The sequence below is a fragment of the Ursus arctos genome, chromosome X (assembly GCF_023065955.2).
Source record: "Ursus arctos isolate Adak ecotype North America chromosome X, UrsArc2.0, whole genome shotgun sequence".
NCBI classification, from domain to species: domain Eukaryota; kingdom Metazoa; phylum Chordata; class Mammalia; order Carnivora; family Ursidae; genus Ursus; species Ursus arctos.
Window position 1 is genome coordinate 7,524,415 of NC_079873.1, and position 27,816 is coordinate 7,552,230.

The window sequence follows — 27,816 nt, forward strand, 5'->3', positions numbered from 1 at the left end:
CTCATCGGCGGGGTGAGACAATCCGATATAAACATCTGTTATTAACCATATATTTTCCAATAGTGTTTTTTTGTCTCCTGGGTTACTGATTCCCGTTGAAAGCAATGCAATATCAAGACTTCTGGTTTTCTGAGCAGCACTGAGGTAACTGGCTCGAAAAAGTCTGCACAAGTCTTCTCAGTTCTGCGGCTTTTGCTATTGAGAACTTTATTTACTAAAACGTCTACTGTATCACGCGTGCCCCTTTCTAGGTTTCGCTCTCCTCGAGGTGAGCGGGTTTCATTGACACCATGTTACCGGGAATAGTTACGCTTTTTCAAGTCAAGGGCCCTAAACAAAATTGGCCATAGCTTTTGTTTTTATGAGTAGGCAGCCGCCAATCCCTGCATTAAATCAGTAGTCCCAGCAGAGGATGGACGATCGCTTGCAATTTTTAAACAAGTGGTCAGCCTATTAAATGTGTTTGTTTGCGCTGATGGCTTTTCTGGAGGTCAATTTCCGAATCCGAGGAATCGGAAACCGGGTCCTCGTGCCACTTGCTGCATTCAGTAGCCCAGTCCTGTTCCCCAAACTCTTAGGATTAAGTCGCTGGGCAGGACAGGAAACGACAATATTTCTTTGATAGATGAGCAGTCAGATCATTCCAAGACAATCATCCCAGCTAACTCAATTAAGAAAAACCCCTTGGCATGAAAAAATTAAAAAATACTTCCAAATAAAAAAACAATTCCTGATTCCAGATCACTTTTGACAGCTCTACTCTAAGAAATCGACTCTCTTTTCCAAAGTTTTACCTATGCCCCAGAACTCAGTTGGAATAGTTTTTTCTTCTTTCTCGGTTGCCTCTTATAATTGGCTGTTCCCAAGTCTAACTACGATTGCCCTGAAAAGTCTGGTAAACACTTTCACATTTCCATGTTTAATTGCATTCAGACTGATATTTTTGTATACATATAGAGCACAGCCAAATTCTCAATCGACCGCAATGCCTTTGACATCAAGCTCTTATTCATCGTTCTCGCCTTATATATAAATAGACATACGCTACTTGTCAAAATGCACGAGTGATCTTTACATTGTCTAGAACAAAGAGCCCAGCCCGGCTTCTTTCTTTCCTCAGTGTCTCAGAAGGTGTCCTTTATTACATGTGCAGGATGCAAGGATTCTGCTGCTGCATGGGTGAAAAACGATACCTTCAGACTGCCTTTTCAGTGACAAATTGCACTTCTGCGGAATATCACACCGCCTGTGGTTTTAAGAACCCACTTAGATTTACTATTACTTCCTTGGGGACTCAGCCTCCTCACAAAGCACCCCAAGGCTCATTTCCACTGTTTCAGAGTGCAACAAAGATGAGAAAGTTTGCTCATCACGAGGGTCTACAAACTCTGGGCTAGTAAAAACACTCTCTGGCATGCCTAACGCGCTAAAACCATGGCCTCTGTGAATTCCTGGTGTATAAAACAGGCAGGAAAAGTTGTCTGGAGGTATTTGCGGAGCATTGTGTTGGTTCGGGAAGGAGCTGTGGGGTTGGAGGCTGAGCTACGCCTCTCCCTTTGCTTCCTGGGTGAGAGCCGCGGGACATGCCACTGAGCTGAAGCAAAGCAGAGAGAGATCGGTAAGACTCACCGGCTTCCCCATTTTTCCCAGGACGGGGTTTTTGTTCCTCAGCTGTGATCTGGAAGAGACAAACCTGTAGGTCCTCCAAGCAGGCTGCCTCGGATCAGCTGAATGGCTGGGGCGTTCAGGAAGCTTGCTCTGTCCAGCTCCGAATCACTCCCCTTTCCAGGCTGTGTGCTTACACGCCTCCCAGTCAGCGCAAAAATCTGCCAAACTCAGGTCAGCCTAACAGGTTTCCTTATATAGGTAAACATGAATTGCATTCCTGGTGAAAGAAGTTAACTAGGAATCCCGGTAACCTGGTTAACTCTATCCATGCCAGAATGGCTCAGAGTCCGTCAGCCCGTGCAGGGTTTGGCTGCAGCACAAAGGGATTTGTGCGATTTAATTAAAATCATCTTTATCCCAGCAGTCTGTGAAATTGGCCCTTCTAGGAGAACTGCGAGTCAATAGCTAGTACTTTGTATCAGGAGCTGTGACCAACCTCGTATTATCCGAAGGCACAGTAGGGAGCAAAACCAAAGTAGAGGACGCTATCCTTTGCCTACAGTGTTTTTAAAACTAGGATAACCTGTCTTGAAGTGATTTTCAAAGAAGTGCACAGAAGATGTGATAGAAGAGAATGTGAATAAACTTCCATTAAATAAGGCTCAAATGCCTTATGTGAGCATAGTAACGAATAGTTATTCAACTTTTCCAGGCCCTTAGTAGATAATGCAATATGATCATTTTCAGTTTACTCCCTTTACAAGGCGGTAATTGCTACTGTATTTTTTGATGGGCAAAATGACACATAATGACATCTATTTATTCTCCATAATAACCCTCCTGAGCCCACATACTGAAGTGTTATTTGATGGTTTCAGGAAGGAAATCGAAGACATGTGAATTTGCATAATTACACGGAAAATTTTTTTAAACAGCTTCCTGGACTTAAGAAAGAACTCCTGCAAGGCCTAACTCTGGGCTCCAAACATAGTTTTTAAATGTAAGTATGTAACATGGCAATGGCCTAATAATCGGCTCTTCCCCCCCACATTTATCTACCACCAAGTAAAGTAATAATTCTTTTCAAGTCTAACCAATTCAACTGCAGTCTTCCTGTGACTCGGTAGAGACCCAAGACTTCCCGATACCGGGTGCTGGAGGTGAAGACTGCACACTAAATAAAACCTATCTTCAAATGAATCATTCGTTCCTGTTTCATCCACTGGGTGACTGCTCCTTGGATGGTGTCAATCTTTGTAAAAATAGCTCTGTGCTGTGTTTTGGGCCCCTGCTCAGGAAAGGGGAGAGAATGTTTACATACCTAAGCCAGCACCAGCACAAACCAATCGTCAAGAGTTTCGGTGGGGGGGGGGGAGCGCTCCTAGCACTGCCTGATTCCAATCCGCTTTCGCTCAAATAAACTCTTGAAAATTGTGAGGAAAAGAAGAAGAAAGAAGAAAGAAGAAAGAAGAAAAAAAGCTTGTGCTAAGAGCAGTAGAGTGCAAAAATCACACCGTCAGGACGGGCGACTAATCTTTGAATAGCATTTTACACCGGGCAAAGACTTTTGCATACAGCTTCTCTTCATATCTCCACAGGAACGCTACGAAGCATGTGCGTTATTATTTCCTTTTTATGATAACAAAACTAACTCGCAGAGATAGAGTGAGTGCTCTAAAGTCTCACGATCAGCTGGTGGCAGATCCCAAATCCCAGATCTTCTAGAATTTAACTCTGGTAAAATTTCCAAAAATAGAATCGACTTGAAGGGACAGAAGAACATTAAAATGGCAGTTTTCCATGTTCAAATATAATTTTTAATAATCGTTATGTCCAGAGAGTTTAAATGCAATATACAAACTGATTAAAATACTATTTCTATAGTCATAACTTACAGCTAAAATGACTCCAGAAAGATCATAAAATGAGATAGGAAGTATATTTTTATTGAATATGAATTTGGGTTATAAAATATTATGAAGGTATAACTGCAAATATTGCACACATTTTTCTGTTCGCAGTACACACATTTCTATGGCATCAAGTTAAGACTCATCTCGACTCCCCCACTGGCAGGAATATTAGGGTTTTTTACTTATTGGGTTTTCATTAATCTTAAATAAAGCTCTGTGTACCATGCTAGGTAAACGGCTTTCACTACTAGAGTCCATTTATGATCCTGCACCCTTTATGTTCTCATAATTCCCGCTGAAGCAAGTTCTGTTTACGCAGGAACTTTAGACTTTATTAACATGTTGATGCAAGACAAAGAATGCATTTTTTTTCCCAGGGCAGGCTAAACCTTTAAGTGCCTTAAGCTGGCCTCCAAATTTGTTCTTACAATTCTAAGCAAACAATCATTTCGGTTTTAAACACAAAATATCTTAGGATATAATTATTGAATTCGAAGGTCAAATGGAATTTGGATCTCAAAGTAGCATATTTCAAAGAAGGAATATAACCCTCTGCTAAATCCATTTTGGACGCCTCAAGGAATGGTTTGGGAAAGGCTGGGTCACTGAGGCAGCATGAATTCAACCTAACCATAGAAGCCCCCAATGAGAGAGTGCGTACAGCTGAATAATTACACTGGGCCAAAAAAATAGCACTTACGGGAAACTAAATAAAATACAAGACCTACTTGAAGGGGAGAGAATATCCTAGTGGCTTAAGGAAAACATCAGGGGACAGATTTCGGAAATTCCCAATGGCATACGACTAATGAGTAGGTAGGCTACAATTCCAACCTCAGTCCATCAGACTCTAGAATGCTTGCTATGTCTACCGCACCCTGGGGGTACCACGCTACCCAAGGAAGTGCAAATGTCTTTGAGTCATGCTGGTTTCATGTGTTGGTCATGTGACCTTGGGTAATGTTTTGAAGCCTCACCTCCAAAGTGGAAACAATGGCTACACATCTCACAGATGACTGAAAGTACCTAATGGGTGTTTTCAATCGTTCCCAATGAATTTATTGATGCTTCTCATGGTGCAGGCATTCCTCAAGGTCCTAGGAATATGGCCGCGAGCAAGTTAGGCATGTCTCCCCCATCATGCAGCTAACGATCTTCAAGGAAAGGCTGCGCACATCTATATTATGGAATGTGAAACCCTAACATTTCCCTGGATTTCTCATAACACAAGAATGTGGAACCAGAGTTCCACATCAATATAGAAATATTAATAGACAAATGCCCGAGCTAACACGTTCACTGTAGTCAGTCCAGACTGCTCTCCCTGGCCCGAGGCTGGCCTTACCATGATTAGACTCGGTGGGCCTGGGCTGAGCCAAATAAGGTAAATATCAGGGAAAGGTAAAACTTGATGCATCCGTCCTATCATGAACCGTCCTTCGAACAACAGAGGAGGACCGGTGCATTCACTTGCAAAACATCTTAAAGACGCTCGGGAAGCTGGATATACAAAGAGTTGTTTTTATCATTAATTCTGTATACGAAGAAGTGATGCAGAAGCATAATACTATAGCCCATTATCAGGCTACTAATCTGTTTTCGTTCCTTTCCATTCAATAAGCACTTAATTGATACGAACTATAGATAAGGGTCTGTGAAGGATACAAATAGGATAGGATACACAGAAAAAGCATGGTCCTTAGCTTTAGTGGGAGCTTTTTAGAAAAATGTTATGCTGCTATATCAGGCAGGATGGGTGAGGTTATGCTCTGGTAACAAGGAACCCCCAGATCTCAGTGGCTTATAACAGCAAAGGTGTTTTTCTCACTCATGCCACATGTTTACACAGATCAACAGGGAAGGCTCTCCTATTCATAGCCACTCAGGAGCCCAGGCTCATGAACGTTCCTTTCAACACATACTTCCACGGTTGCTGAGACAGGAAACAGGGACTTGGTGAATCACGCACTGCCTTTCAAAACTTCACTTCATAAGGGACACTTAAACTTCCGCTTACCCTCATTGGCCCCAGCAACTCCACTGGCCCTGCTTAACTTCAAAGCAAGAGAGAGAGCTAGAATATATGACGAATGAAGACATGACAGATACGGCAAACCATGTGGCTGGAGGAAAGCATCAAGGAGGCAGGCATATTGAATACCCCATATGGCACAAGGACTGGCATTTCAAGTTTGGAAATTACTGACCAGCTCCAATTTCCATGGGAGCACTTGCTTAAAGCTGGACTCACAGATTAATCAGTGGTTCTGGCTGAACCTTGAGGGAAACAGTGACATTTAAAAAGGATGTCCTGAGGCAGACTCTTCTTAATATTTCTATCAGTTACTTGAGTGATGAAATAAAAGACAAGTTGATTTAATTTGCAGATGGTGCCAAATTGGATAGCTAACACCTCAGAGGATTGTATTATAATTCAAAATGACCTTGAAGAGTAGGGGGGGAAATGACGTTAAAGAAGAAGCTTACGTCCAACAGGGACAAACAGAGGATTGGAATGAATGGTCTACAAAATACATGGTAGAAAAATATAATGAGCAAATACAAGCCTGTAAATTGAATATATACTGACAGCTTAGCACTTTTACTTGTAAAGCCCTTGGTACGGTGGTACTAACCACGTAAGCACTGGAAGATAGGAATTCTCAGAGCACTTCCTCACTGGAGAGCCTTGTTTAAGAAATAAGAAATCAGAGCAAATTCAGAGGCAAAAGCAGAAATTTCCAAAAGACTAAGTACCCTAGGTCAGGTGTCAGCAAACTTTTTCTGCAAAGGGTCAGACAGTAAATATTTTCAACTTTGCCATCCATAAGTCTCCCTCCTACAACTACTCAACTCTGCTGTTGTGGTCCAAACCAGCCACAGATAATGTGTAAATGATTGTGCATGGCTGGGTGCCAATAAAACTTTATTGACAAAACTGGGCAGCCAACATTAGGCTATACTGTGCAGACCCCTGCTCTCTCTACATTATAAGAAGTGTCCCAGAATGGCAAGGTACTCATATTGATTCCAAGTGCCTAGAAGGCAAGAGGGATCCTATTTTGGCCATTTTCCTATTGTTCAAGTTCCCTTAATGGTGCTTTCCACGCAGGTGCTAGTGAATGACTTGGTGAGATAAATGAAATGAAATTAGCTAGAAATACCAGCTTCCTTATTAAATATTCAAAAAGATTTATAATATGTAATTCTTGAGGATGTTGTGGAAATAAAATCCAAAATATAATTTCCCATCTCGATTTGCCAAATTTTTATCAATTATATTGCTTTTCAGCTACAAAAATATCAAAGATGAAAACATATAAGAAAACCTAGAAAGATTACAATAATGAAATTAAAGGAAACAAAAATTTGCAACAAGGTATATGCACATAGCGTTTTTAATTTTTTCCCCCAAGTTCTTCATAACCAAATGAGGTCAATGAAGCAAATGTCCTTATTAGCCAAAGGCGAAGATGGAGATAAGGAAGGTTAAGTCAATTGTCTAACATCAACAAGCTCATGGCGATGGAGAAGGAAATAGGACCGAGATTGCCTGGGTTTACAATTCTGAATCGTGATAAACACCAAGTGCGCAGAGGCTGAGAGAATAAAGAGCTTACATGAAGTGCAATGGAAGCCCTGTGGTATGTCTTTTCAGATGCGTTGGGGAAAGCCCAGCACTCCAAACACTGTCTGTCCCTTCCTCCCCCATGCACACCCCCCCCCCCGTGCAATCTCCTTTGCAGTCAGCTCCATAGCCTCTCCCTCCTTTGATAAAGTCCTGAAAGCTAAAGTCTGGTTATGGATGAGTCTTTGTGCAAATGCCCCTGAATCCTGAATCCGACTACTTGTGACCACTGCCTCTGATACTTTCAGTCCAAGCCAGTATCATCTGGTGGCTACATCAGTTTCTCAGCCTCAGCATAACTGGGCTGGATCGTTCTTTGTGATGGGGCAGTCCTGAGCTTTGTAGCATGTTCAGCAGCATCTCCAGCTTCTTCCCACTAGATGCCAGGAGCGCTTCCCCTCCCCTTACCCTCCAAGTCACAACAACCAAAAGTATCTTCAGACATTGCCAAATCTTCCTGGGGGAGGCACAAAATTACCTCTTTTGGAGAACCTCTGAAATAGATGATTGCTTCTTAATTGTTCTCCCTACTTCTGCCCTTGCTTCTCTGCAGTCTATTCTTCACACAGCAGCCAAAACCATCTTTTAAAGATATACATCAGATCATGCCACTTCTCTGCTTAAAACCTCTAGTGGTATCCTCTTATAATTAGAATACAATCTAGCTCTCATACCATGGCCCACAGAGTTCTCCAGAGTATGACTTCTGTCAGCCTCTCCAGATTAATCTTATAGCACCATGTCCTCACTGGCCTTCTTTCTCCTTCCCCAGTATACCCATCTTGTTCAGAACTCAAGACCTCCGTATATGTTATTCTCACTGCCTGGAATGCTCCTGCTGGTGTGGATGGCAGAATGGTGGCCTCCCAAAGAGGTCCACATCTGAATTCCCGGAACTCGTGAATATGTTATGCTAAATGGCAATGGGGAATTAATGTTGCAGATAGAATTAAGGTTGCTATAGGCTGACTTTAAGATAAGAAGATTATTCTGGATTATCTAGGTGGGCCCAATGTAATCACAAGGTTCGTATAATGTGGAAGAGGGAGGCAGAAGGAGCAGTGTCTGAGCAATGCCATGTGAAAGACTGGACTAGCTATTGGTGGCTTTGCAAATGGAGGAAGGAGACCATGATCAAAGGAATGTGGGCAGCCTCTAGAAGCTGGGAACAGATTCTCCCCTAGAGCCTCCAGAAGGAATGCAACCCTGGTGCTACTTTGACGTTAGCCCGGTGAGACCTGCGTTGGACTTCTGACCTCGAGAACTGTAAGATGATAAATTTGGGCTGTTTCAAGCCACTAAGCTTTCCATAATTTGTTACAGCAGCAACAGGAAACCAATATTCCTGGCATCTTCACTGCTAGCTCCGAAACCCTCAGAATGTATGCAAACGTCTTCTTCTCCAGTAGGGGGCCACCCGTGATAACCAGGACTGCCAGGCACCACCCATTCCACCTCCAGTGGTTCTCTATCAATTTACCCGTTTTATTTCCTTCATAGCTCTGGTCACTATCTGATATTACCACAGTTCATTCATTGCAAAGCCAGAAAAAGAAAAAAAAAAAAAAAAGAAAAGGCCTACCTTGACAAAAAGTAGCCAACAATGACACACTTGAAAAAAGAAATGGCGGTGGTCATTTAATATGTCTCGGAGCAGGAATGTTGGAGAAAGAACCAGGTTTGGATTAAGTAAAGAACGTTTATGTTGGATGAAAAGACATTCTTGACGGTAGTTGGAGTAATTGCACAATGAAACAGGCTGCCAAGAAGGGCCATGGAGGCCTAGATTGCGGCAACACTCACGAAAGAGATTAGATAACTTGAGTCAAGAGAATAAGTGGAGCTCAGCCTAGAGCATTTACTTGATGACCTGCTTGTTCTTCCTCCAGCTTTAAAATGTGTGTAGCATAAAGCAATGAATCACAGGACAACATCTGCATGTAATTGCATTTCTGTTCCAATAATAAATGTTTCAACTGCTACGCTATTTACGAAAGCTGTTATCATAAAGAGCCAAGTGGGGGAAATTTGAAACACAAATGCTTATCTTAAGAAACCTTTCCTTTGCAATTCGGTGTCCAAGTACCAAAACAGCAACTTTGCTGTAGTATATGAATTGTCCTGAGGAGTCTGTTTTTGAAATTCTATTTTAAATTGATTTTTAGGTGTTTGATTCCCTGTAAGAGCCCTTTCTGTCACCCATGGTTTTCTTCGTATTTTTTGAATCTGAACAGGAGGAGCAAAGGCTGAAATTGTTCAGATTTTCCTCACAAACCTATCATCTGATTTTTGAACCCATTGTCAAGGAGGGAGAAAAGGTGTCTTGTACTTTCATTTTAATCAAGAATGTTTATTCTCAAAACAGAAGACTAGAATTACAGATTTCCCCCACCCATCCCACTCCCACAAACCATCCCCACCCGGGAATTGTTGGCCTTTAAATTGCTTGCGAAGTGCCAGGACATTTAAAAAGTATTAACAACCAATGTAGAAAAGCACAGAAAAGCAAAGAAACTCTTAGTTCCTCGGGTCCGTCTTGTCCTCCCGCTTCCCCACAGTGGCAGACAATTTTTCTGTACGCCTTGGCACAGGAGAAGCTGACTTCTCTGCAAAACCACTGGAGACACCAGCAAAGGCTAGCAATCATTTTGGCCTTTTAAACTTAGCTTTGGGGGAATACACGTTCTGCAAAATAAAGTGGGCTGAATTTTTCAACAATTTACTTAACTTTGCATTTTTCAATTGTCTGTCGGCAGCTTAAAATTCACTGCTTTGAGTAAAGGATGAAAACTCCATCAAGGAGCGCCTGGGTGGCTCAGTGGGTTAAGCGTCTGACTCTTGATTTCGGCTCAGGTCAGGATCTTAGGGTCCTGGGATCGAGCCCTATGTCGGACTCTGTGCTCCGAGGGGAGTCTGCTTGAGATTCTCTCCCTCTGCCCTTCTTCCCGCATACGTGCTTTCTCTCTCAAAATAAAATGAATACTGGCGGCATTAGAAACACAAAGGACAGAGACGCGCCGGCCCTGGAAGTGAGGGCAGGGACGCCGGGTGTGGGGCTCACATTCCGGGACGCTGCAGGGTTGAGCAGCACCAACAGTAACAGAGTTAAAGTGGCCAGAACATCAGTGGAGAACGGGCCGCAATCCCTCTGTTCTGTGACAATGCAGCCTCTGCTGCTCTGACCCTCAGAAGAGGCATAGCCGGCCGCCAGGGAAAGCCGCCAGAGAACAAAAGCCTGGAAATACCGGCTCAGAGAGTGCCCATCCCCATCCTCCCTCGCAGGGGACACGGAGACTCTAACCAAACAGGGTTGCCTGAGTATCGGCGCGGCAGGCCCCTCCCCCAGAACACAGAAGGCAGGCTGAAAAATCAAGAAGCCCACAACCGGAGGCGCCTGGGTGGCGCCGTCATTGAGCGCCTGTCTTCGGCTTAGGGCGTGATCCCGGCGTTCCGGAAAGGAGTCCCTCATCGGGCTCCTCCGCTGGGAGCCTGCTTCTTCCTCTCTCACTCCCCTGCTTCTGTTTCGTTCTTGCTGACTGTCTGTCTCCCTCTCTCAGATAAGTTAATAAATAAAATCTTTAAAGAAGAAGCCCACATCTCTAAGATCCCTATAAAACAAGGGGCACGGCCTGGGACCCAGTCAATAATTTTGGGCTCTGGAAACCCCGCAACCTCTCTTCATCAGAATGACAAGAAGGAGAAGCCCCCCCCAGCAAAGAAAAGACAGTGAGTCAGTGGCCTCTGCCACAGAAGTAACGGATATGGATGTAACCAAATTATCAGAAATGGAATTCAGAGTAACAATGGTCAAGATAATGAGTAGACTTGAAAAAAGTATTCAGGAAAATATTACTGAGAATATACAATCCCTAAGGGCGGAAATGAGAGCGAATTTGACAGAAATTAAAAATTCTATGAGCCAAATGCAGGCAAAACTAGAGGCTCTGACGGCCAGGGTCACGGAAGCGGAGGAAAGGGTTAGTGAATTGGAGGATGGGTTAATAGAGGAAAAAATAAAAATAGAAGATGGTCTTAAGAAAATCCACGCCCACGAATGTTGGCTACGGGAGATTACTGACTCAACGAAACGATCCAATGTTAGAATCATCGGCATCCCCGAGGGGGTGGAGAAAAACAGAGGTCTAGAAGAGATATTTGAACAAATTGTAGCTGAAAACTTCCCTAATCTAGCAAGGGAAACAAAAATTCGTGTCCAAGAGGCAGAGAGGACCCCTCCCAAGCTCAACCATGACAGACCTACACCACGTCACGTCATAGTGCAATTCGCAAATATGAGATCCAAGGAAACAGTATTGAAAGCGGCCAGGGCAAAGAAATTTCTCACGTACCAAGGCAAAGGTATCAGAATTACATCAGACCTGTCTACACAGACCTGGAACGAGAGAAAGGGTTGGGGGAGCATTTTTAAAGCTCTTTCAGAGAAAAACATGCAGCCAAGGATCCTTTATCCAGCAAGGCTGTCATTCAGAATTGATGGAGAAATAAAGACATTTCAGAATCGACAGTCACTAGCCAATTTCGTAACCACGAAACCAGCCCTACAGGAGGTATTACGGGGGGTTCTATAAAAGTAAAAAGGCCCCAAGAGTGATACAAAACAGAAAGTCACAGCCAATACAAACAAAGACTTTACTGACAACATGGCAGAATTAAAAGCATATCTCTCAGTACTCAGCCTGAACATTAATGGTTTAAATTCTGGCTTCAAACGCCACAGGGTTGCAGATTGGATAAAAAGAAATGACCCATCCATTTGCTGTCTACAAGAGACTCATTTCGAACCCAAAGATGCATTCAGACTGAGAGTAAGGGGATGGAGTACCATCTTTCACGCAAATGGACCTCAAAAGAAAGCTGGGGTAGCAATTCTCATATCAGATAAATTGGATTTTAAACTACAGACTATAGTTAGAGATGCAGAAGGGCACTATATTATTCTTAAAGGAAGTATTCAACAAGTGGAGATGACAATTATAAATATATATGCCCCCAACAGGGGAGCAGCAAGATACACAAGCCAACTCTTAACCAGAATAAAGAGACATATAGATAAAAATACATTAATAGTAGGGGACCTCAACACTCCACTCTCAGAAATAGACAGAACACCCTGGCAAAAACTAAGCAAAGAATCAAAGGCTTTGAATGCCATACTCGACGAGTTGGACCTCTTAGATATATATAGAACACTACACCCCAGAACCAAAGAATACTCATTCTATTCTAATGCCCATGGAACATTTTCAAGAATAGACCATGTTCTGGGACACAAAACAGGTCTCAGCCGATACCAAAAGATTGAAATTATCCCCTGCATATTCTCAGACCACAACGCTCTGAAATTGGAACTCAACCACAAGGAAAAATTTGGAAGAAACTCAAACACTTGGAGACTAAGAACCATCCTGCTCAGGAATGACTCGATAAACCAGGAAATCAAAAATCAAATTAAACAATTTATGGAGACCAATGAGAATGAAAATACAACAGTCCAAAACCTATGGGATACTGCAAAGGCAGTCCTAAGGGGGAAATACATAGCCATCCAAGCCTCACTCAAAAGAATAGAAAAATCTAAAATGCAGTTTTATATTCTCACCTCAAGAAGCTGGAACAGCAACAGAGGGACAGGCCTAATCCACGCACAAGGAAGCAGTTGACCAAAATTAAAGCTGAAATCAATCAAGCAGAAACCAGAAGTACAGTAGAGCAGATCAACAGGACTAGAAGCTGGTTCTTGGAGAGAATCAATAAAATTGACAGACCACTGGCAAGACTTATCCAAAAGAAAAGAGAAAGGACCCAGATTATTAAAATTATGAATGAAAAAGGAGAGGTCACGACGAACACCATTGAAATTGGAAGGATTATTAGAAATTTTTATCAACAGCTATATGCCAATAAACTAAGCAATCTGGAAGAGATGGAATCCTTCCTGGAAACCTATAAACTACCAAGATTGAAAAAGGAAGAAATTGATTTCTTAAACAGGCCAATTAATTATGAAGAAATTGAGTCAGTGATAAACAACCTTCCAAATAACAAAACTCCAGGCCCGGACGGTTTTCCTGGGGAATTCTACCAAACATTCAAAGAAGAAATAATACCTATTCTCCTAAAGCTATTTCAAAAAATAGAAACAGAAGGAAAGCTACCAAACTCATTCTATGAGGCCAATATTACCTTGATCCCCAAACCAGGCAAAGACCCCCTCAAAAAGGAGAATTACAGACCGATTTCCCTAATGAATATGGACGCCAAAATCCTCAACAAGATACTTGCTAATAGAATCCAACAGTTCATTAAAAGGATTATCCACCACGATCAAGTGGGATTCATACCTGGGATGCAAGCGTGGTTCAATATTCGCAAATCAATCAGCGTGATACATCATATCAACAAGAAAAGACTCAAGAACCATATGATCCTCTCAATCGATGCCGAAAAAGCATTTGACAAAATACAGCATCCTTTCCTGATTAAAACCCTTCAGAGTGTAGGAATAGAAGGTACATTTCTCAATCTCATAAAAGCCATCTATGAAAAGCCTACTGCAAATATTATTCTCAATGGAGAAAAGCTGGAAGCCTTTCCCTTAAGATCAGGAACACGACAAGGATGCCCACTCTCGCCACTATTATTCAACATAGTACTAGAAGTCCTTGCAACAGCAATCAGACAACAAAAAGGGATCAAAGGTATTCAAATCGGCCAAGAAGAAGTCAAAATGTCTCTCTTCGCAGACGACATGATACTCTATATGGAAAACCCAAAAGAAGCCACTCCCAAACTATTAGAAGTTATAGAGCAATTCAGTAACGTGGCGGGATACAAAATCAATGCTCAGAAATCAGTTGCATTTCTGTACACGAATAACGAGAACGAAGAAAGAGAAATCAGGGAATCCATCCCATTTACAATAGCACCAAAAACCATACGTTACCTTGGAATTAACTTAACCAGAGACGTAAAGGACCTTTATTCTAGAAACTATAAATCACTCTTAAAAGACATTGAGGAAGACATAAAAAGATGGAAAGATATTCCATGCTCATGGATCGGAAGAATTAACATAGTTAAAATGTCCATGCTACCCAGAGCAATCTACACTTTCAATGCTATCCCGATCAAAATACCGAGAACGTTTTTCAAAGAACTGGAACAAATAGTCCTTAAATTTGTATGGAACCAGAAAAGACCCCGAATCTCCAAGGAACTGTTGAAAAGGAAAAACAAAGCTGGGGGCATCACAATGCCGGATTTCGAGCTGTACTACAAAGCTGTGATCACAAAGACAGCATGGTACTGGCACAAAAACAGACACATAGACCAATGGAACAGAATAGAGAGCCCAGAAATGGACCCTCAGCTCTTTGGGCAACTAATATTTGATAAAGCAGGAAAAAACATCCGGTGGGAAAAAGACAGTCTCTTCAATAAATGGTGCTGGGAAAATTGGACAGCTACATGCAAAAGAATGAAACTTGACCACTATCTCACACCATACACAAAAATAAACTCCAAATGGATGAAAGACCTCGATGTGAGACAGGAATCCATCAAAATTCTAGAGGAGAACATAGGCAGCAACCTCTACGACATCAGCCAAAGCAACCTTTTTCATGACACATCCCCAAAGGCAAGAGAAACAAAAGATAAAATGAATTTATGGGACTTCATCAAGATTAAAAGTTTCTGCACATCCAAGGAAACAGTCAGAAAAACTAAGAGGCAGCCCACGGAATGGGAGAATATATTTGCAAATGACACTACAGATAAAGGACTGGTATCCAAGATCTACAAAGAACTTCTCAAACTCAATACACGAGAAACAAATAAACAAATCAAAAAATGGGCAGAAGATATGAACAGACACTTTTCCAATGAAGACATACAAATGGCTAACAGACACATGAAAAAATGTTCAAAATCATTAGCCATCAAGGAAATTCAAATCAAAACCACACTGAGATACCACCTTACGCCAGTTAGAATGGCAAAAATAGACAAGGCAAGAAACAACAATTGTTGGAGAGGATGTGGAGAAAGGGGATCCCTCCTACATTGTTGGTGGGAATGCAAGTTGGTACAGCCACTCTGGAAAACCGTGTGGAGATCCCTTAAAAAGTTAAAAATTGAGCTACCCTATGATCCAGCCATTGCACTACTGGGTGTTTACCCCAAAGATACAGACGTAGTGAAGAGAAGGGCCATATGCACCCCAATGTTCATAGCAGCAATGTCCACAATAGCTAAATCGTGGAAGGAGCCGAGATGCCCTGCAACAGATGACTGGATTAAGAAGTTGTGGTCCATATATACAATGGAATATTACTCAGCAATCAGAAAGAATGAGTTCTCAACATTTGCTACAACATGGACGGCACTGGAGGAGATAATGCTTAGTGAAATAAGTCAAGCAGAGAAAGACAACTATCATATGATTTCTCTCATCTATGGAACATAAGAACTAGAATGATCAGTAGGGGAAGAAAGGGATAAAGAAAGGGGGGGTAATCAGAAGGGGGAATGAAACATGAGAGACTATGGACTACGAGAAACAAACTGAGGGCTACAGAGGGGAGGGGGGTGGGGGAATGGGATAGACCGGTGATGGGTAGTAAGGAGGGCACATATTGCATGGTGCACTGGGTGTTATACACAACTAATGAATCATCGAGCCTTACATCGAAAACCGGGGATGTACTGTATGGTGACTAACATAATATAATAAAAAATCATTATTAATAAAAAAAAATAAAATAAAATAAAATGAATAAATTTTTAAAAAATAAAAAGAAAACTCCATCAAGCTACAGAAAAAATAAAACCACAGCTCTTAAAAGACTGACTCTTTCCATTTGCTAGGCAGGTGTTTCAAGACCATGTCATTGAGAGTTTCCCTTTTAATGAGATGGCAAATAACCACGCGGGAGGGCAAATCCTCAAAGAGCAATGAAAACAAGCAATTTTACAGCAATAATTCTAAACCCCCTCCCCATTTCTCAAGGTCTGAATTTCTTCACTCCTAGCTGCTTAGTTCTCACTTCATTAGCACTGTTTAAAACACCACAGTTGAATAACAAAACTAAATGAAAATTTAGAACATTCTTTTAGGAAGGTGAAAATACATCACAATTTTCCAAAGTAATTTTTTTTAAAGATTTTATTTATTTATGTGACAGGGACAGCCAGCAGAGAGGGAACACAAGCAGGGGAAGTGGGAGAGGAAGAAGCAGGCTCATAGCGGAGGAGCCCGATGTGGGACTCGATCTGGAACACTGGGATCACGCCCTGAGCCAAAGGAAGCCGCTTAACGACTGCGCTACCCAGGCACCCAGCCAAAGTAATTTTTAATTAACTCTTTAAAACCCAGATCAATAACAGTAGTTAGACTACCACATGGTCAGCATTGAGGCTGCCTAGGATTTCTCTTCTTCCCCAACTGGGGTCCCTGACCCAGAGTATAGATGAGGACAGAGAGAGACATAAAGATAGTCATTCATTTACTTACCAAGTAATATCAGGTAAATGTCATGTGTCAGACACACATTCGTATATTAGGGTAGGTAAGAGCAACTCAACGGTTGGAAGAATTTCAAAAGTTATGTTTTAGGGAAACATATAAACATATAAACATCCCTGTTACGATGCTATGAGAAGGACACTTCACTTCAGCTCTGTGGTATTTTTCCCCAAACCCATAGAAGCGCCTTGAAGTCCAATACCGGTTTGCCAGCATGGTTGGATGAGTGCTCTCTTCTGGGCTGCAGGCTTATTGTCATACCCTCACATGGTGGAAGGGGCCAGGGAGCTCTCTGGGATCTCTTTTACAAGGGCACTAATCCTAACCATGAGGGCTCTGCCCTCCCGACCTAGTCACCTCCCAAAGACCTCACTTCCTAATATCACCACAATGGGGGTTAAGATTTCAACGTGTGAAGTTTGAGGGGACACAAACATTCAGATCATTGCAGCTAAATTGAGTGACATTCTACAAAATATCTGACTAGTACTCCTCAAAACTGTGAAAGTCTTGAACAGGAAAGATGGAGAAACTCACAGCCCAGGGGAGCCTAAGGAGATATGATTACTAAATGCACTAAATGCTTTGGATGGGATCCTAGAACTGAAAGAAGACATTTGTGAAAAAACTAGAGTTTTTAGTTTTTTATAATAAAGTCTAGAGTTTAGTTAGTAGTAAGGTATGATGTTGGCTTCTTAGTTTTGACAGAAGTACCATGGTAATGGAAGACATCAACATTAGGGAAAATCAGGTGAAGCATATATAGGATATATCTGTATTCTCTTTGAAACATTTAGTTGATCTAAAATCATTCAAAAATAAGAGTAAAAATATTTAAAAATGCTTTTAAAATCCCCCAAAACAAGAACAACACATTAGTTTTATACAGCAGCCAGAGAAGAAAAAACATGATGAAGAAAAGATCCATCTAAGAAGGACAGAGACAGAGGCAGGAACATGCAAAGAGCAACAGACAGATATGGAAGTAAGAGTCCGTATCCTTCTGGTGGGCTCCAGGAGGTGTTCAAGCTCCACTGCCTTGTTATGTGGCTCCCTGCTATTCTCTTAAGTTACAGGGATCAGAAAAAAGGATAGGTCTTTGAAAGAACTGAGAGACTTGACATAGATTGGAAACATATTGGAGTACTGAGAAACTTCTCTTTCTTTTTCTATCTTTAAATGTTAGGTATTTTTTTTCTATGTGATTCTGAAGGCAGATGTGTCAATGAATAGCTTTAGTTTAGCAAGTTTTTCGGGAACCTTGGACAGACTGATCAGCAAGGTTTTGACACTAAAAGCTGTCATGTGTTATAGAGCTTTTCTTTGAGAATCCCATACTCTCTAGTGTTCCAATGCCAAAAGGATACATTTACGATTGACCTTGACTTCATCCTAATGGGTACTTCTATTTAGAAATTAATCTAGCTTTTTGTCTGCCTGGGAATACATATAATGGGAAGCCAAAAAAAGTTTAAAAACTCCCTAAGGTTAGGTTAGGCTTTTACAATTACACATATGAAGACTTTGGGGGTTCTCTTCTTAAAAGGAGTCCCAGTATTTCACAGAAGCTTCCCTGAGCATTTAACCTCACAGTTAATCGGCAATTAATGCATGCTAAGAATTTCTGCAGACCAGTGTGCACTAACATACATTTTCCATGGTGTTTTTCCAAAAAGGACTTGAAACCGTATTAACTGTAAGTCTGGACAGTCTTGACAAGGTTAAGTGTGAGATATTAACAGTCAATCAAAAGTATTTGATTAGTGTGTGCCCTGAATCAGTCCAAACACGTATTTCATGGATGGGATACTCACACCCAGGTCTCCAAACCTTTTATTGATATTGATCACAGAATCCACATGCCGTATTAGATGGAAGAAATCTCCATGTAGAAACTGATTGAGATTTTGGTACTGGTTGGCATGTTGGAAGGGGAAGAGTAGGGACACAGATCTGCAAAGACATCTCAGGGGACTGCATATTTCATCTTGAATTAGTTTTATATCATAAATGTGAAGTTCTTGTGAGCTTGGGTTTAATCTTTAATGCAGCAAATTACATAAACTCTTTAACAAGAGCCAAAGTTCTAAAGTGATCTCTTATATTTGTTTTCCTTTTCCACTGAAACAGCATACCAAATCTGAATCTGATTAAGTCTGCTGAATTTGTTATCAGTGCTAGGAACTATGTATGCGGTGCAAAAAATTAACTTCACCTAGAAACGTATGTTTAGGTGGTTTTACTCCTAAGAAGTACTGCTTAGAAGGACAACAAATCCTGGGAGAGGCCAAACTTAATTTTTCCCAAAAAAGAACTGGGCTGTACGTGGCCTGGAAACAAGACTGAGATTTTGAGGTGTGAAAACATACAATGACTTTACGGTAAATTATGCTGTCGATGAGGGATGACCTGGTCAGTGTCTGTCAAGCACAGTGCCTGGCACTTAGCATATAACTAGCTTTATCCCTATGTATCTATGTATCTACTTATGTATCTAGCTATCTTGTATTTATCTCAAAGTTTCTCAACCTTAGCACTACTGACATTTTTGGATCAGAGAGTTCTTTGTTATGTGTGTGTGTATGAGGGGAAGGGGGCTCTCCTGTGCATTGTGGGATGTTGAGCACCACCCCTGGCCTGCACCTGGTAGATAGCAGTAGCACTCCCTCTCCCAGCTGTGACAACCAAATATGTGTCCAGATATTGCCAAATGTTCCCTGGTGTGTGTGTGTGTGTGTGTGTGTGTGTGTGTGTGTGTGTTTGTATGTGTCCCAGTATTTCCCCCAGGTAAGAACCACTGTTCACCTCTATCTCTACTCTAATGTCTAATTCCTAATCTCTAATCTCTAAACATCTACATGCCTATAGGAGAAACAAACGAATGAACAGATTTTACTGTAGAATCTCCAGGCTTCAACCTGGCATGATCAATTGAGAAAGTGTGCGAGCTGGGTGTTATACACAACTAATGAATCATCGAGCCTTACATCGAAAACCGGGGATGTACTGTATGGTGACTAACATAATATAATAAAAAATCATTATAAAAAAAAAAGAAAGAAAGTGTGCGAGAGCAGTGGGATTTATTGCATATGACAATATGTATCTATTATAATCATAAACTATCATACTGTGTAATAAATGCAAGAGCATTTGTTGGGATGCCTTGTGCTTCCCTCCTCTATGCCTTCTATCTGTTACTTGTACATACCAGGTAGCAACAAACTGTTTCTGTGCCCACTGTCTTCAGATACCGCCTAGAACACATAACTCAATTATTTTTGCTGAATCAAGTTAGTAAACTTGATTAGCAAATCAAAATCATTCAAAAACAAAGCTTATTCGATATATGAAGTAGGTTTTTTGAGGGGAAAATGGGATTTTTTTAATTTAAAAAGTGTTTCTGTACATATCAAGAGATGAGCCCTAGCTAATTCTGACCACAGAAATTGAAAAAAAAAAAAAGGGGGACCAAAGAGATTTGATTTTGAAAGCGAAGAGAGTTGTGTCCTACTTCCCATCTGCGAGATAAGGAAAAGGCAGCTTTGTGGGGTGCACTGTCCCATTAGCCCAGTGGCTTGCACATAGTTGGTACTCAAGCATTACCATCTACAATAAATCAGGGTACATATTTAAGAATACTTAACTATTATCATTTCATATTAAGCTTAATCATAAACAAGACCATAATTAGAACACCTTGGGCCATTTTCTTTGAACCAAAATCCCTAAGTCTGTTTTCTCATTATGTATCAGACTCCTCTGCACCACAGCTGAGTAGAACGGAGACATTCAACTAGGAAGTAGACAGATGACTTTCAGCATGCCATTAAAACTCTTTGAGGCTCTCTGATTCCATCATCTGTAAAAAGGGAGGGATACTAATTTCTCTCTCTTAAGTTTTCTCTGAGGACGAAATGAGATCAATAAGAGCAAGTGCCCTAATATAAATGTTTAGTCATTTGCTTGATGCCCTGGAGACTAGCTTCCATGGTCAACAGTTATGAACGCAGTAGCAAAATTAATTTCCCCCTGAGCTTGAATCAAGAATGTATATGTGAAAACCTGCTGAAAGAGTCAAACATGATACAAATGTAGGTAAAGAGTTGGCAGAGTATGCCCTACTCTCCTTAAAGTCGCCCTAGCTCTAAACAGGAGAAGGGTGCACTTGAAAATTATCTGATTCCCTTTTAACCATGATCACTGTTTCAGGGCCCCCAGGCCATCTAATCCCAGGAGGTGGACAGACTGAAGACCTGAAGTCAGGACTGAAGTGTCTGTCCAGAGCCACCCTGGCTCACCTGGCTTACTGACCCTTGTCTAACTCCCCGAACATGGTGGACTTGACTATTCCCTCCTGAGCTGGGTACTTCCATTAACTCAACGCCTCATTCACTCCCTCCCTCATTCATTCACTCATTCTTCTCTGATGAACTTACTTACTTACTTAGCTACTTACTTACTTACTTTATTTATTTATTTAACATTTTGTTTATTTGAGACAGAAACAGCATGCACACAAGCCAGCAGCAGGTGGGGGTGGGGGGGACAGAGGGAGAGGGAGAAGCAGACTCCCTGCTGAGCAGGGAGCCTGATGCAGCACTTGATCCCAGGACCCTGAGATCATGACCTGAGCCAAAAGCAGATGCTTAACCGCCTGAGCCACCCAGGCGCTCCTCTGATGAACTATATTTAAATTATAGTAAAACAATGACACTGAGTGAATGTATGTGTGAATCAGATATATATATATACACTTATATCTGGTTATATATATATCTGGTTATATATATATGATATATATATGTATATAGATATACATGTATGTGTATGTAAGTATATATATATATATATCTGATTCACACACACACACACACGTTAAATACACATGTTATGGGACATAAGAAGCATCCAACTAAGATGTTCCTGGAATTTAATGAAAAAAAGATTATGAGGAAGAGCCTTCTGCAAGTCTTTGTTGAAGGACATCTAATCTGGTCTTTGAGGCATGGACAGAATTTGGGCATAAGAAGAGAGTGGCTTTATAGGTGTTCATTTTATAAAAATTTGTTAAGCTGAACATATACGTTTAACTTCAAAACATTTTGGCAGACACTTTCGTCATTGTGTTTCTAAAGTTCGCACTCTATTCTCTGCTCTTCTGACCATTCCAGAATATGGTATCTGAAATATATATTTTAATTACGCTAACAAAATTATTCTGTCAAACCACTGCTAACAATAATTGGGGTGTACTGATGAAATGGAAAACTAGGATTGGGATTCATCCATCTAAGTCATCTAAAACCCTGAAACCGAGATAATTTTCCCAAAGAAATAGAATCTATAGCTTTCTTTGCCTTCTTTGACTCAATATTTCCCCTTGTAACATATGGATAATATTATTTGTCTCCCTGAGGTGTGTGGCTATTATGGGAGTTACTAGGGCAATTTGTTCAAGTACTTTAATGAATCCAATGTATTTGAGATCAGTTCAGAAGATCTTTCTTCCATGGGCAGGCTGACCAAGGGTTCAGAGACTAGTTCATCCATCACAGTATAAAGGGCCATAGCAGGCTCTACCCAATGGGTGGAGGGTGAACTACTCACCCACTGTCCCTTCGGGGAAATTGACAACTAGGTTGGTGAGTGGCTTGGAGGTCCAGGGATGGCTGTGGAAAGGACAAAGAAGGAGCAGTCGAGTGAGATACAGAAGAGAGAAAGTCCAGGTATCAAATGAGAAAATGGTTCACTCGCTGGTGACCTTGGAGGGCAAGAGATTAGGAATCAGAGGATCTAGGGGTTAAGCTTAAATATGGGGATTTGTATATTCTAGTTACGTTTCAAAATCAACTTACAATAAGTGACACAGACAAAACAGAACCGTTAAAATAAGAAAAAAAGAACAAGAACAAAATAATAAACCAAGGGCAGCAGCTGGATTAGAGACAAGTCAGCAGAGTTATTACAACTGAACTCCAAGAGCCCCAGTAGCTAAGGCAGAAAAGGAAATAAGACAAATAATCTAGTTCACGTGATATAAAGAAAGAGACAAACATTTTATATGTTACTAGCATCAAGACATAGATACGTTATTCAATGGATCTTGTGGTAGGCAAAATAACGGTTCCCCCAAGGATATTCATGTCCTAAACCCCAGACCTGTGAATGTCACCTTACATAGCAAAAGGGACCTTATAGATATTATCAAGTTAAGAGTCTTGAGATGGAGAGATTCTCCTAAATTATCCTGGTGGGCCCAATGTAATCACAAAGGTCCTTATACGGAAAAGAAATAAGTCAGAGGGGCATGGTCCGATGGAGATGTTGCTATGGAAGCAGAGGTCTCAGAGATGCCATTGCGAGAAGGGAGCCACGAGTCAAAGAATGCAGGTGGCCTCTAAGAGCTGAAAAAGGCAAGGAAACAGATTCTCTCCTAGAACCTCCAGAAAGCACCACGTTTGCTGAAACCTTGATTTTAGCCTAGTGAGATCTATTTTTGGACTTCTGACCTCCAAAACTGTAAGATAATAAGTTTATGTTTTTTCAAGGCACTAAATTTATGATAATTTGTTACAACCACAAGAGAAAAGAAGTGCAGATTTTTAAATAATGGGCCAAGAGGAAAATCACTGAAATGTAACTTTTAAGTCACTTCAGTTGGGAGTAAAAATAATATTGCTGAGTTATATAACTTTCTGGTGAGGCTGACTAGATACAAGAATAAAGATGATAGAATTTGGAGTGATTTCTAAGCCAGATAGTTCAAAATCCATCTGAGGTTATGGTGAACAAGTGGAATTCTTAAGTCCTTCTCTAATCCTGCTAAACAGATTCTGTGGCTAGGACCCGGGAATCTATATTTTTAACAAGCATCTATATTACTTATCATTGCTGTAAACAAATTACCACACATTTAGCAGCTCAAAACAACACCCATTTTATTATTTCACAGCTTCTGTGGGTAGGAAATTGGGGCATGCCTTAGATGGTACCTCTGTTTTAGGGTCTTATAAGGCTGTAGTCAATTTGCCAGCTGGGGATGGGACCTCATCTGAAGGTCCAACTAGGGAAGGATCCACTTCTAAGCTCATGCAGGTTGTTAAGAAAATTCAGTTATTTAAGGGCTGTTTGACTGAAGTCCTAGGTTCCTTGCTGGCTGTTGGTTGGAGAATGCCCTCAGTACCTTTTCATATGGGCCTCTCCAACATGGCAGCTTGCCTTATCAAAGCCAGCAAGAAAGAGAGCCCACTAGCAAGACAGGGGTTACAATCTTAGTAATGTAATCATGGACATGGCATCGCATTACCTTAGCCATATTGTTTTGGTTAAAAGCAAGTCCCAGGTCCCACCTGCATTTGAGGGAGAGGATTATACAATGGGGAGAATGCCAGGAAAAAAAAAAGTCAATGGGGGGGGGTCTTAGAATCTGTCCACCATGGCATCCCAGATGATTCTTGCTTACAATCAAGTTGGGCAGCACCAACCTAGGAGAACAAATGATTAGAAGGAATCAACCATCTCAGCTGGGCTTTTGAAAGGAAGCCGATGTGAAAATTTCAAGGCTGTGGGCTCTGGTGCTGTGTCAGCTGTGTCCTTTCTATAACAAATGCTATGCATTAACATAGTGTCTGGACCTTAAAAACAGTCCTTATCATTCTCCCAGGCCCCTCTCTGCTGCCAGCTCAGTTGCTCACTGTCCCTGAGCTGACCTCAACATCTCAGGGTAGCAGCCTAAGTTGGAGGGAGGGGGTGAAGGAACAAAGGGGGATAAACTGACATGGTAAGAACGGGTCCCTGAAATTCATGAGTTTTGATTATTTTTACTTTCTTGTCAAAAAACGTAAATTTTGCCTTGTCACAATATAAAGAGAATCCATTTCATAATTTACACAGCTGATCTCAAATACTATCCTATTTCAAGCTCCATCACATTTTCCTCAGATATTGAAATGATATCCTGGCAGAAACATTGGCATGTGCTTGCCAAGCCCTCCTGGGCACAAAACTAAACATTTCCCGGCCCCTTGCAGTTAAGTGAGGCCAGGGAATGGAGTTGGCCTGTGGCAAGTAGCCTGCTCCTAAAGCCTTCTGCATGGCCCTTGAAATTCTCCCTTCAGTCACCTGTTGGCCAGATGTTGAGAATGTAGCTAAGGTCCCTAAGGCTCTAGTGATGAGACAGCTGCTAGACTGGGAGAACCTGGGTCCCTGGACTCCTCCTTTTCCATTGTCATTGGTCAACCGCACTGGAGTCAAATGTGAGTGAGAAATAAACAGATGTTGTGGGAAGTCACTGTTTATTACAACAGTTGAATTAGTTACTCTGACTAGAACAGCTGTATTATTTTCTTTGTGGGACAGATGTCGCATGCTGGTCCTGGGTATGGAGGGACATGTAATAGGTCATGAGGGTGGTGATGAAGACATAATCCCTTTGTGTTCTTCCCTTCTAAACTATCCATGGATCATTCCAGACACCAGGTCTCCATCTGTGGAAATTGAGGTCTTTTCTTAGTGAGTCTGTATGAACTTCCCATTCTACCTTAAATGCTGATTCTAAAATACTCTTACCCACGTGACTTGAAATCATCACACTGCTAAAAACCCCTGCTGCCAACCTGTGCCCCCATTCTCCGTCGTGGGGGTCCTGTAGGACATTCGACAGCATCCCTCGTCTCTACCCACTAGATGCCAATAGACTCTCCTCCAGTTATGACAACCAAAAATGCCTCCACTCATGGCCACATGCCTGTGGGGGGCTCAGTTACCCTGCTTGAAAATCACTGGTATAGAAGAACGAGGGGCACTTTTGTGATGCCTTTAGCAGGGAACTGTAAACCTTTATCTGGGTGGGACTCAGGACATTGACCTTCCCTTCGATTTTAGTTGGCTCCAGGTCTCTTCTTTACAAGGTATTCTGAAATTAACCAATGATCTCGTCCAGTCTATCCACCCAGTTGATTTTTCATTTTTCATTTTTAAAATTGAGATGCCATTGACACATATAACATTATATAAGTTTAAGGTGTACAATGTGTTGATTTGATACATTTATATATTACAATATGATTACCACTGTAGCTAGTTAGCTAACACCGCTATCATGTCACATAATTATCGTTTCTTTTTTGTGGTGAGAACTAAGCTCTAGTGTCTTAGCAGCTGTGAAGTTTATACTATAGTATTGCTGACTATAATCACTACGCAGTTCATTAGATTTCCAGGACTTATTTATGCACTAGTTGCAAGTTCGTACCCTTAAATAGCATCTCCCCATCCCCCCACCCCAGCCCCTGGAAACCACCATTCTACTCTTTTGTTTTCATGAGTTCAGCTTTTTTAGATTCCACATGTAAGTGAGATCATACAATACTTATCTTTCTCTGTCTGGCTTATCTCACTTAGCATAATGCCCTCTAGGTCCATCCATGTTGTTGAAAAAGGCAGGATTTCCTCCTTTCATGGCTGAATAATATTCCATTGTATATATACACCACATCTTTATTCATTTATCTGTTGACAGACACTTAGGTTGTTTCCTTATTGTGGCCATTGTGAATAATGGTGCAATAAACACAGGGGTGCACATATCTCTTCAATATCCTGTTTTCATTTCCTTTGGATACATACCCAGAAGTGGAATTGCTGGATCATAAGGTAGATCTATTTTTAATTTTTTGAGGAATCTATGTACTGTTTCCCATAGTGGCTGTTTCAGTTTTATTCCTATCCATCCAGTTTAAACTCTGGCCATATGGAAAGGACTTTTTTTTTTTCCTCATCAGAATAACTAAAGTTTAAAGTTTAATCTTCACCTAACTCTCTTGGGAATCTGGCTGAGGTAGTTCAAAAAGAATGTGCTATATAGGCTAAGTTTTTAAATTATTGGCTATTTTAATTTAATTTTATTTAAGATTTTATTTATTTATTTGAGAGAGAGAGAGAGCATGAGCAGGGGCAAGGGAGCAGAAGCAGACTCCCCGCTGAGCAGAGAGCCCAACACAGGCTGGATCTCCAGGACCCCGAGATCATGACCTGAGCTGAAGGCAGCCACTTAACCAGCTGAGCCACCCAGATGCCCCTAAAATTATAGGCTATTTTTAAATCCCTTAGATTGGAACACATATTAAACATGATGCATTTCACTGTCTCGACATTGACAGCTATTAAAAAAAACCAAACCAACCAATGAGTGTACACATTTACGTGCATCTTCTTTCTTAACAGAATCTCCCAAGTAAACAATCTCTTTTGCCTACATTTAATGAGATTTTAAGAATGTTTCATTAAGATCTCCATACAATTTGTAGCAACATTTGCATTTTGTTTTCAGTGCTGTAGAAATCAATTGTTTTTTTTCTCAGAGAAACCAAAGCTTCCCCAAGCACCTTATCGCTTAAGAGAAACAGCTACAAATGCTAAAGGTTAGTATTTCAGCCCAAAGGTAAACTGAAGAACCTCTCTTATGCTCAGAAGCAAATGGAGTTAATTTCTGAATTTGCTACCAAAAATATATTTTCACCGATGCTCCCTGTGAGTTAAAACGAGTATTATGCAGTGAGTGTGTAGGTATGGTTTAAACAAAGCAATACATACGATGCCTCTACACAAACAGAAAAGTTCTCCAAGTCACTCTCAAGTGTCTCCTTACTGTGACTCAAGTTTCTTTACGTTTCTGTGTCCAGATTTGCAAATGTTATTGTCAAAAAAGCCCTCTCAAAACCACAGCATTACGTTCTAGGCTTATTCTCTCTTGGTTATTCTCTAATAAATGTATTTGGAACCAAGATATGTTATTTCAAGCTACAAGGTCCTCGGGGTGCCTGGGTGGCTCAGTTGGTTAAGAGTCTCCCTTTGGCTCAGGTCATGATCCCAGAGTCCCTGGATGGAGTCCCTGGATGGAGTCCCGGGCTCGAGCCCCGCGTCAGGCTCCCTGCTCAGCGGGGAGCATGCTTTTCCCTCTCCCTCTGCTCCTCCCCCTGCTTGTGCTCTTGCTCCGGCTCTCTCTCGCTTGCTCACTCTCTCAAATAAATAAACTCTTCAAAAAAAAAAAAAAAAAGCTACAAGGTCCTCAACACAGCACGAGAAATCTGGGTTGTCTTCCTTCTGCCTCTTAAATC

The 27,816-nt window shown here is 41.3% G+C and overlaps 1 protein-coding gene across 4 annotated transcripts in view; it reads right to left on the minus strand.

Annotated features, from left to right (window-relative positions):
• The window catches only part of MID1 (midline 1), a 569,906-nt gene that overhangs the window by 330,098 nt on the left and 211,992 nt on the right, over positions 1–27,816 (minus strand). The window contains exon 1 of one of the 4 annotated variants that reach the window (XM_044391875.3): positions 1,630–3,997. The exons of the other annotated variants lie outside the window; for them this stretch is intronic. The gene's annotated coding sequence lies outside the window, so the exon portion shown is untranslated. Of the gene's footprint in view, positions 1–1,629; positions 3,998–27,816 lie in introns of those variants that run through there. 4 annotated transcript variants of the gene reach the window in all.